Consider the following 9,853-nt stretch of genomic DNA (forward strand, 5'->3'; position numbering starts at 1 on the left):
AGAGTTTGGGCATTAAATTGGAATTTGATTTTACAAGGTGTTTTTTTCAGTTGAGTTTTCCTTTTTTATCATCTTAAAATTATTTTTTCTTTCAGAAATAAGTTTTCCAGGAAAGCACCTCCCCTCCCACCATGCTGGGCAGATCATAGCCATCTTTTTTTAAACCTCCCTGAATTTTCCTCACACCCCCAAACAGGAACACCTCAGGGTGGCCTTCAGAAGGGTGGAGTCTCACCCTGGTGGCGGTGAAGGCCCCTCTGCCATGACGGAGGTTTCTGATTGTGGGGCACAGTCTGGTTTTTGTTTTCTTCCAGTCTTTTAATTAGAAATGACAAACCTGGGTGACAGGCACAGTGCAGAAGTGTGGGCTATTGAAACAATCTGCTGCGGCCCAGCAAACTTGGGTACATTCCTCAGCACTAGTGATTTGCTTGTGGAAGTGTGTAAGTTGTGTGTCACGGTGACGGGCTCCCACGGTTGTATCTATTGGCAAACCCTTTAAGGATTTCTCTAACCATTGCGCTGTGCTCTTAGATCGACTTGCAGTGATATTTAGACATACCAATTCTATTATGGAAAACAGACTCATCAGTGCCAAAAAGTCATACAGGAAGTATGGCCTGTTTTATGCGAGACTCTAAATAAGCACAGGGCTCATAATCAAATTGCAAAGTACTGTTGCATGTGCCTGCACTTTGCTGTTTACTGTGTAGGCAAAGGATCTGCCGTGTCGCTGCAACCACTAGAATGATGTATGTGGCACACATTCACACAGATTCATCATCTGTTTGAATGTGTGCCACGTATATCAGCATTCCTGTTTCCTATACCTTGGCATTATCCTTATGGATGAGTATGGCATAGAAGAAGCCTGTCAGAAGGGACCACTAGACATGCTCCAGGCACTATGCATCCCCACCTTTCAGCTCCTACAACTGCAGAATGGTCTCCAGAATCACTCTGACACTGCAGATGACCTGTTCAGGCTATCCACCAGGTAAACTCAGTATAGCCCCATAACCTTGCTGAGGAGCCAATTAGTCATCCCTGTCTTACAGTTGGCCATTGCGTCTAATAGCCTGGACTACTGGGATGCCAATAGTAACCTCATGAGGCTCCTATAAGAGCTAACCGTTGCAAGAGTAGCCAATGATCACAAAGACTTTGAATTATGAAAAGAACTGATTGGACAGGAGATGAACTAGCTTGGACAGCAGCTTGTCAGCCAGCTACTCCAGACATGCCACTTTTGTCTCCCCACCCCATACCTAGATGTGGCCGAAGCGCTCTGGGAGATCATGCAGGTGGACAGACTGACTTTTTGGTGATGGTTATAGATAAAACCATTTTGTGATGGTTATCGACTCACCGCAACCTCCGCCTTCCGGGTTCAAGCGATTCTCCTGCCTCAGTCTCTCAAGCAGCTTGGATTATACGCATGCACCACTGTGCCCGGCTAATTTTGTATTTTTAGTAGAAACGGGATTTCACACTCCCGACCTCAGGTAATCTGTCCGCTTCGGCCTCCCAAAGTGCTGGCGTTATAGGCGTGAGTCACCACCCCGGGCGGGGAGGAAGGAAAATAAATAAATAAATAAAATATGGCTGGGCTGCACCTTGTGGAGAGTGGGCTTGGCTATGCAGGAGCCAGCCACCAACCGTAATCGAATGCCTTGCCCAGGCCTGCATGCCAATTTACATGCGGCCAGGCACTCAGGGCCTGCGAGGAGTTGCCACGCAGACGTCACGCCACGTACCACGTTGCCTGAGACACAGTCGCCATCTTTGGTTGCCATTTCGCTGGCACTGAGGGCTGTGGTCGGTAGAAACTTAAGTGTGAGTGTCCTGGGTTGTGCAGTTGCAGCTATGTCATCGTTACCGCTGCGGGTGGCAGTGGTGTGTTCGAGTAACCAGAACCGTAGCATGGAGGCACACAACATCCTCAGGAAACGAGGATTCAGTGTCCAGTCTTTTGGAACAGCAACTCATGTGAAGCTTCCAGGACCAATGCCTAACAAGCCGAATATTTATGATTTCAAAACCACATATGATGAGATACACAAAGATCTTCTCATGAAAGACAAAGAATTCTATACACAGAATGGTATTCTGCATATGTTAGACAGAAATAGGAGAATCAAGCTCCGGCCAGAAAGATTCCAGAATTGCAAAGATGTGTTTGATCTGATCATCACTTGTGAAGAGAAAATTTATGATCAGGTGGTGGAAGATATGATTTCCAGAGAACAGGAGACCTGCCAGCCAGTACATGTGGTGAATGTGGACATCCCTGACAACCAGGAAGATGCCATCCTAGGGGCATTCCACATCTGCGAGCTCTGCCAATGTATCCGGCAGTCAAAGGATATCGAGAATGAAATTGATCACCTGCTGCAGACGTTCGAGGCGAAGACTGGCCAGACCGTCCTGCACACTGTCTGCTTCTACTGATGGGCCAGGCCTGGAGCTCACCGCTGGTACTGCCCCTTGCTGCTGCTGCCACCATCACCATGGCCAACTTCGACACGGCTGTTTTCCTTGCTGCTGCAGCCCTCTTGAAGCCATCATGTTGAACTTACTTTTGTTCACACTTTTTACTTGCTGACTATTGTTTTTACCTTTAGGTATTTGCTTGATGGACCATAATATTACCCAGTGAAATTGTACTTGTAAAATGAGAGGAGATAGATAAATTCCAAGTTTCTTCTATCCCACTTTTAGTCATGAGTAGGATTTTGATTATAAAGTGTTGCTGTTGTTGCTTTCCTTCAACCAAGGAGTTTGGGAAGAGCTGCCAGGCCTTCCTGCACACAGACTTCCTCACCCCAATTTTTGAGTTGTTAGCTGTCTTTTTTTTTTTTTTTTTTTGAGACAGGGTCTCATTTTGTCACCCAGGCTGGGTGCAGTGGCAAAATCTCAGTTCAATGTAGCCTCAACCTCTGAGACTCAAGGGATCTTCCCATCTCAGCCCCTAAAGTAGCTGGGATTACAGGCGCATGTCACCATGCTAAGCTAATTTTTTTCTACTTTTTAGGTAGAGACAGGTCCTGAACTCCTGGTCTCAAGTGATCCTCCCACCTCAGCCTCCCAAAGTGCTGGGATTACAGGCATGAGCCACCATGCCTAGTCTGCTTTCTTATAGTTGTGTTTTAAGAGGTCTTTATATATTTTGCATAACAGTCCTGTATCAGATATGTATTCTGCAAAGATTTTCCCTCCGGCTGTCACTTGTATTTTCATTTCCTTCATAAAGTCTATAGCAGAGAACAAGCTTTAATTTTAATAAAGTCAAAATTTCTGATTGTTTCACTTGTGTGTCATGCTTTTGTTGTTGTATCTAAAAGCCACTGCCAAACCAAGGTCATCCAGATGTTCTTATATGTTAACTAAAATACCATTCTTAACAACCTTCATATTTTTGTATGTGTTTTATACTTTCTATTATTTTCTAAAAAAAATGCTTTGGTACTTACTCTGGAGATTGAATTACGAGTGTATGTGAGTTGTTGCCTTATACAATACATCACTTTGAAATTCAGTTACATATAAAGGTATGACGTGGGTGTAATCATATAATTACAAATATATTTGTAAGTCTATAATGATAGCTATCTGTACTGACTGATAGTTCTATATAAATATATTTTTACAAGGTGATCAAAATTTTAGAACCAATTATCAAGAAAAACTTTAAAATTATTCTCTTTCAAGATATATAGGTCCAGTAGATTCATAACACTTATGTAGTGACACAGAATATGAAATAATCACATAAGGTAGCTATAAAACAATTGTTGAAATTGTTATATCAAAGAAACCAACTTATCAAATAGATCTTAGTTTTATTGTTTTCACTGTCTTCCAAACTAAAATTTGTAACACCTTTGGCTTAGTAGGAAAAAATCATCTCTTGTGTGTGAGACTGTGATGGTTAATGCTGAGAGTCAACTTGATTGGATTGAAGGATAAAAAGGAGTGATACTTAGTGTGTCTGTGAGGGTGTTGCCAAAGGAGATTAACATTTGAGTCAGTGAGCTGGGAAAGGCAGACCCATTCTTTTTTTCTTTTTTTTTTTTTTTGAGACAGACTTTTGCTCTGTCGCCAGGCTGGAGTGCAGTGGCACAATCTCGGCTCACTGCAACCTCCGCCACCTGGATTTAAGGGATTCTTCCATCTCAGCCTTCCAAGTAGATGGGACCAGAGGCGTGTGCCACCATGCCTGGCTAATTTTTGTATTTTTAGTAGAAATGGGGTTTCACCATGTTGGCCAGGAAAGTCTCGATCTCTTGACCTAGTGATCTGCCCACCTCGGCCTCTCAAAGTGAGAAATGCCTGATGTAGGCAACAGTGGAGGGGAATGGAGACAGCAAACCATCATGGCATGTGTGTACCTATGCAACAATCCTGCAGGATGCAGGACATGCACATGTACCCCAGAGCCCAAATACAATTAAAAAAAAGAAATAATGAGTAATAGGAAAAATTACTATATTGAAATTAATATTTTCTCTATTACTCTTTAATTTATAAATATTAATTTTCCCTATTACTCTATGTAATATGTAATACTATATTTTAGTTGTAGAATGAAATATTAAAATGTGTTGAAGCTTGAAGCTAGTTATACTAAAAATAAAATTGATTGACATACTATTTATCTTTTAATAGCTCATACTCAGATAAATATTATTAAGAAAAATGGGAGAAGGACTCAAGATGGCGCTGTGAGAACAACCCAGGATTGAAGCTCTCGGTGCACGCGCTGAGAGGGTGAGTCAGGGCTGCATTTCCAGACGGATCTTTGTTGCCAACAAACGGGGAAATTCCCAGGTATAAAAAAGATGCGAGACGCCAGGCAGAGGTTTGGCTGGTGTAGCCGGCAGCCGGTACAGCGGCGGCCCACACCATAGCACAGTGGCGCTAAACAGCGCTCCGCACAAAGCACACTGGTCCGGGTGCCCTGTTGAACTGGCAACCTGAGACTTGAGAGGGCTGAACTTGAGACTGAATGGGACTTGGACAGTGAGCCAGCCCAGCAGATTCTACGGACACAGCGTTTGGGGTAGCGCAGTGCGACAAACAAAGCGGCGATACCAAATGCTCCCGGTGGAGAGGTTCCCTGAGAGCGCAGCTCCCTGGGGGAGGGGCGTCTGCCATTACTGAGGCAACCCGCCCCTACTGAGGTACACGCCCATTGCTGACGCAGCCTGCCATTGCTGAGGCAACCTGCTACAATAGAGAGACTCTGCCACAGGGCGTAGCCCATGGCAGCAGGGTGGAGACCGCAGCAGAAGGGCAGAGCCTGCAGCAACAGGGTGAACCTCACACCAGCAGGGCAGAGTCTCGGCAGGCAAATAGTGACTAGACTGCCTCCTAGCTGAGCAGGACAGCACAACAGACACTCAAAAATAAAGTCCCAACCTCCCCAGGCAGAGCATCTGAGAAAAAAAGGGTTTTCTTATGAGTTCTGTTGCAGCAGAATTAAACATAGCAGCCTAACAGCCATGAATGAACAACAGAGCTCACAGCTCAGCAATTGAGCTCCTATGAAGTACAGACTGTCTCCTCAAGCAGCTCCCTGACCCCTCTATATCCAAAAGACTGACATTTGGCAGGCATCATTCTGGGAAAAAGATAGCAGAAAAAGAAACTGGTAGCATCCCTCACTGTTCTGCAGCTGCTATAGGTGCACCCCAGACAAGCAGGGCCTGGAGTGGACCTCAGCAGTCGTACAGTGAAGGGCTAGACTGGTAGAAGAAAAACCAAGTAACAGAAATACTTCATCATCAACAATCTGGGTGTCCATTCAGAGACCCAATTGAAAAGTCAGCAACTACACAGATGACAGGTGGATAAATCCACAAATATGGGAAGAAACCAGCACAAAAAGGAGGAAAACACCCAAAACCAGAACACCTCACCTCCTAGAAAGGACCAAAACTCCTCACCAGCAAGGGAACAAAGCTGGACGGAGAATGACTGTGATGAAATGATGGAATTAAACTTCAGAAGGTGGATAATGAGAAACTTTTGTGAGCTAAAATAACATGTTTTAAATCAATGCAAAGAAACTAAGAACCTTGAAAAAAGATATGAAAAAACATTTTAGGAAATGATAACAAGAATGGATAACTTAGAAAGGAATATGAATGAATTAAAGGAGCTGAAAAACACAATACGAGAACTTCATGAAGCATGCACAAGTTTCAATAGCCGAACTGATCAAGCAGAAGAAAGAATATCAGAAGTTGAAGATCAACTCAATGAAATAAAACGAGAAAAAAGTGCAAAAAGGAATGAACAAACCCTCCAAGAAATGTGGGACTATGTGAAGAGACCTAAACTACGTTAGATAGGTGTACCAGAATGTGACGAAGAGAATGAATCAAAGCTGGAAAATACTGTTCAGTACATTATCAAAAAAAATTTCCCCCACCTAGCAAGACAGGCCAACACTCAAATGCAGGAAATACAGAGAACACCAAAAAGATACTCTGCAAGAAGAGCAACCCCAAGGCACATAATCATCAGATTCAACAAGGTTGAAATAAAGGAGAAAATACTAAGGGCAGCCAGAGAGAAAGGTTGGGTCACCCACAAAGGGAAGCCCATCAGACTCACAGCAGATCTCTCGGCAGAAACACTACAGGCCAGAAGAGAGTGGGGGCCAATATTCAACATCCTTAAAGAAAAGAACTTTCAACCCAGAATTTCATATCCAGCGAAAATGAGCTTCAGAAGTGAAGGAAAAATAAAATTCTTTGCGAACAAGCAAGTACTCAGAGATTTTGTCACCACCAGGCCTGCTCTACAAGAGCTCCTGAAAGAGGCACTACACATAGAAAGGAACAACCAGTACCAGCCATTCCAAAATCACACTAAATGCTAAAGAGCATCAACATAATGAAGAATCTACAACAACTAATGGGCAAAACAGGCAGCTAGCATCAAAACGGCAGTATCAAATTCACACATAACAATATTAACCCTAAATGGAAATAGACTAAACACACCAATCAAAAGAGACAGACTGGCAAATTGGATAAAAATCCAAAACCCATCGGTGTGCTGTATCCAGGAAACCCATCTCACATGCAAGGATACACAAAGGCTCAAAATAAAGGGATGGAGGAAGATTTACCAAGCAAGCGGAGAGCAAAAAAAAGCAGGAGTTGCAATTCTCATCTCTGATAAAATAGACTTTAAAGCAACAAAGATCAAAAGAGACAAAGAAGGACATTACATAATGGTAAAAGGATCGAAACAACAAGAAGAGCTAACGATCCTAAACATATATGGACCCAATACAGGATCACCCAGATATATAAGGCAAGTTCTTAATGACCTACAAAAAGACTTACACTCCCACACAATAATAGTGGGAGAATTTAACACTCCACTGTCAATATTAGACAGATCAACCAGATAGAAAATCAACAAGGATATCCAGGGCTTGAACTCAGACCTGGAGCAAGCAAACCTGATAGACATTTACAGAACTCTCCACCCCAAATCCACAGAATATACATTCTTCCCAGCACCACATCACACCTACTCTAAAATTGACCACATAATTGGAAGTAAAGCACTGCTCAGCAAATGCAAAACAACTGAAATCATAACAAACAGCCTCTCAAACCATAGTGCAATCAAGTTAGAACTCAGAAACCAACCCAGAACCACACAGCTTCATGGAAACTGAACAACTGGTCTTGAATGTTGACTGGATAAACAATGAAATGAAGGCATAAATAAAGAAGTTCTTTGAAACCAATGAGAACAAAGACACAACATGCCAGAATCTCTGGGACACATTTAAAGCAGTCTCTAGAGGAAAGTATATAGCAATAAGTGCCCATATGAGGAGAATGGAGAGATCCAAAATTGACACCCTATCGTCAAAATTGAAAGAGCTAGAGGAGCAAGATCAAAAAAACTCAAAACCTAGCAGAAGACAAGAAATAACTAAGATCAGAGCTGAACTGAAGGAGACTGAGACACGAAAAACCCTTCTAAAAATCAATAAATTCAAGAGCTGGTTTTTTGAAAAGATCAACAAAATAGACAGACCACTAGCCAGATTGATTAAAAAGAAAAGAGAGAACAACCAAATAGATGCAATAAAAAATTATAAAGGGGAAATCACCACAGATCCCACAGAAATTCAAACCATCATCAGAAAATATTACAAACAACTCTATGCACGTAAACTAGTAAACCTGGAAGAAATGGATAAATTCATGGAATCCTGTGTCCTCCCAAGACTAAACCAGGAGGAAGCTGAAACTATGAATAGACCAATAACAAGGGCAGAAGTCAAGGCAGCAATTAAGAGCCTACCACACAAAAAAAGCCCAGGTCCAGACGGGTTCACGGTTGAATTCTACCAGACACACAAAGAGGAGCTGGTACCGTTCCTTCTGAAACTATTCCAAATAATCCAAAAAGAGGGAATCCTTCCCAAATCATTTTATGAGACCAATATCATCCTGATACCAAAACCCGGCAGAGACCCAACAAGAAAAGAAAACTTCAGGCCAAGATCCATGATGAACATAGATGCAAAAATCTTCAATAAAATATTGGCAAGCTGATTGTAACAGCAAATCAAAAAACTTATTCATCATGATCAAGTAGGATTCATCCCGGGGATGCAAGGCTGGTTCAACATATGCAATTCTATAAACGTAATTCACCACATAAACAGAACCAAAAACAAAAACCACATGATTATCTCAATTGAGGCAGAGAAGGCATTTGACAAAATTCAACAGCCCTTTATGCTAAAAACCCTCAATAAACTCAGTATTGATGGAACGTTTCTCAAAGTAATAAAAGCTATTTATGACAAACCAACAGCCAATATCATACTGAATGGACAAAAACTAGAAGCATTCCCTTTGAAATCTGGCACTAGACAAGGATGCCCTCTTTCACCACTCCTATTCAATATAGTATTGGAAGTTCTAGCCATAGCAATCAGGCAAGAAAAAGAAATAAAGGGTATTCAAATAGGAAAGGAGGAAGCCAAATTGTCTCTATTTGCAGACGACATGATAGTATACCTAGAAGACCCCATTGCCTCAGCCCAAAAACTCCTGAAACTGATAAGCAACTTCAGTAAAGTCTCAGGATATAAAATCAATGTGCAAAAATCACAACCATTCCTCTACACCAATAACAGACTTAAAGACAGCCAAATCAAGAACGAACTGCCATTCAAAATTGCTACAAAAAGAATAAAATACCTAGGAATACAACTCACAAGGAATGTAAGGGACCTCTTCAAGGAAAACTACAAACCACTGCTCAACGAAATAAGAGAGGACACAAACAGATGGAAAAACATTCCATATTCATGGTTAGGAAGAATTAATATCATGAAAATGGCTATACTGCCCAAAGTAATTTACAGAATCAACACTATCCCCATCAAGCTACCATTGACTTTTTTCACAGAACTGGAAAAAATCACCATGAACTTCATATGGAACCAAAAGAGAGCCCACATAGCCAAGTCAATTCTAAGCAAAAAGAACACAGCGGGGGGCATCACACTACTGGATGTCAAACTGTACTACAAGGCTACAGTAATCAAAACAGCATGGTACTGGTACCAAAACAGAGATATAGACCAATGGAACAGAACAGAGGCATCAGAGGCAACACAACATATCTACAACCATACAGTCTTTGATAAACCTGACAAAAACAAGCAATGGGGAAAGGAATCCCTGTTTAACAAATGATGTTGGGAAAACTGGCTAGCCATGTGCAGAAAGCAGAAACTGGACCCCTTCCTGACACCATACACTAAAATTAACTCCAGATGGATTAAAGACTTAAATATAAG

The 9,853-nt window shown here is 42.0% G+C and overlaps 2 pseudogenes; both read left to right on the forward strand.

Annotated features, from left to right (window-relative positions):
- Positions 1 to 328: 328 nt before the first annotated feature.
- Positions 329 to 1,400, forward strand: LOC100401869 (transportin-3 pseudogene; annotated as a pseudogene).
- Positions 1,401 to 1,866: 466 nt separating this feature from the next.
- Positions 1,867 to 2,451, forward strand: LOC100386754 (SSU72 RNA polymerase II CTD phosphatase homolog (S. cerevisiae) pseudogene; annotated as a pseudogene).
- The last annotated feature ends 7,402 nt before the right edge of the window (positions 2,452 to 9,853 follow it).

The sequence above is a fragment of the Callithrix jacchus genome, chromosome X (genome assembly GCF_049354715.1).
Source record: "Callithrix jacchus isolate 240 chromosome X, calJac240_pri, whole genome shotgun sequence".
NCBI lineage: Eukaryota > Metazoa > Chordata > Mammalia > Primates > Cebidae > Callithrix > Callithrix jacchus.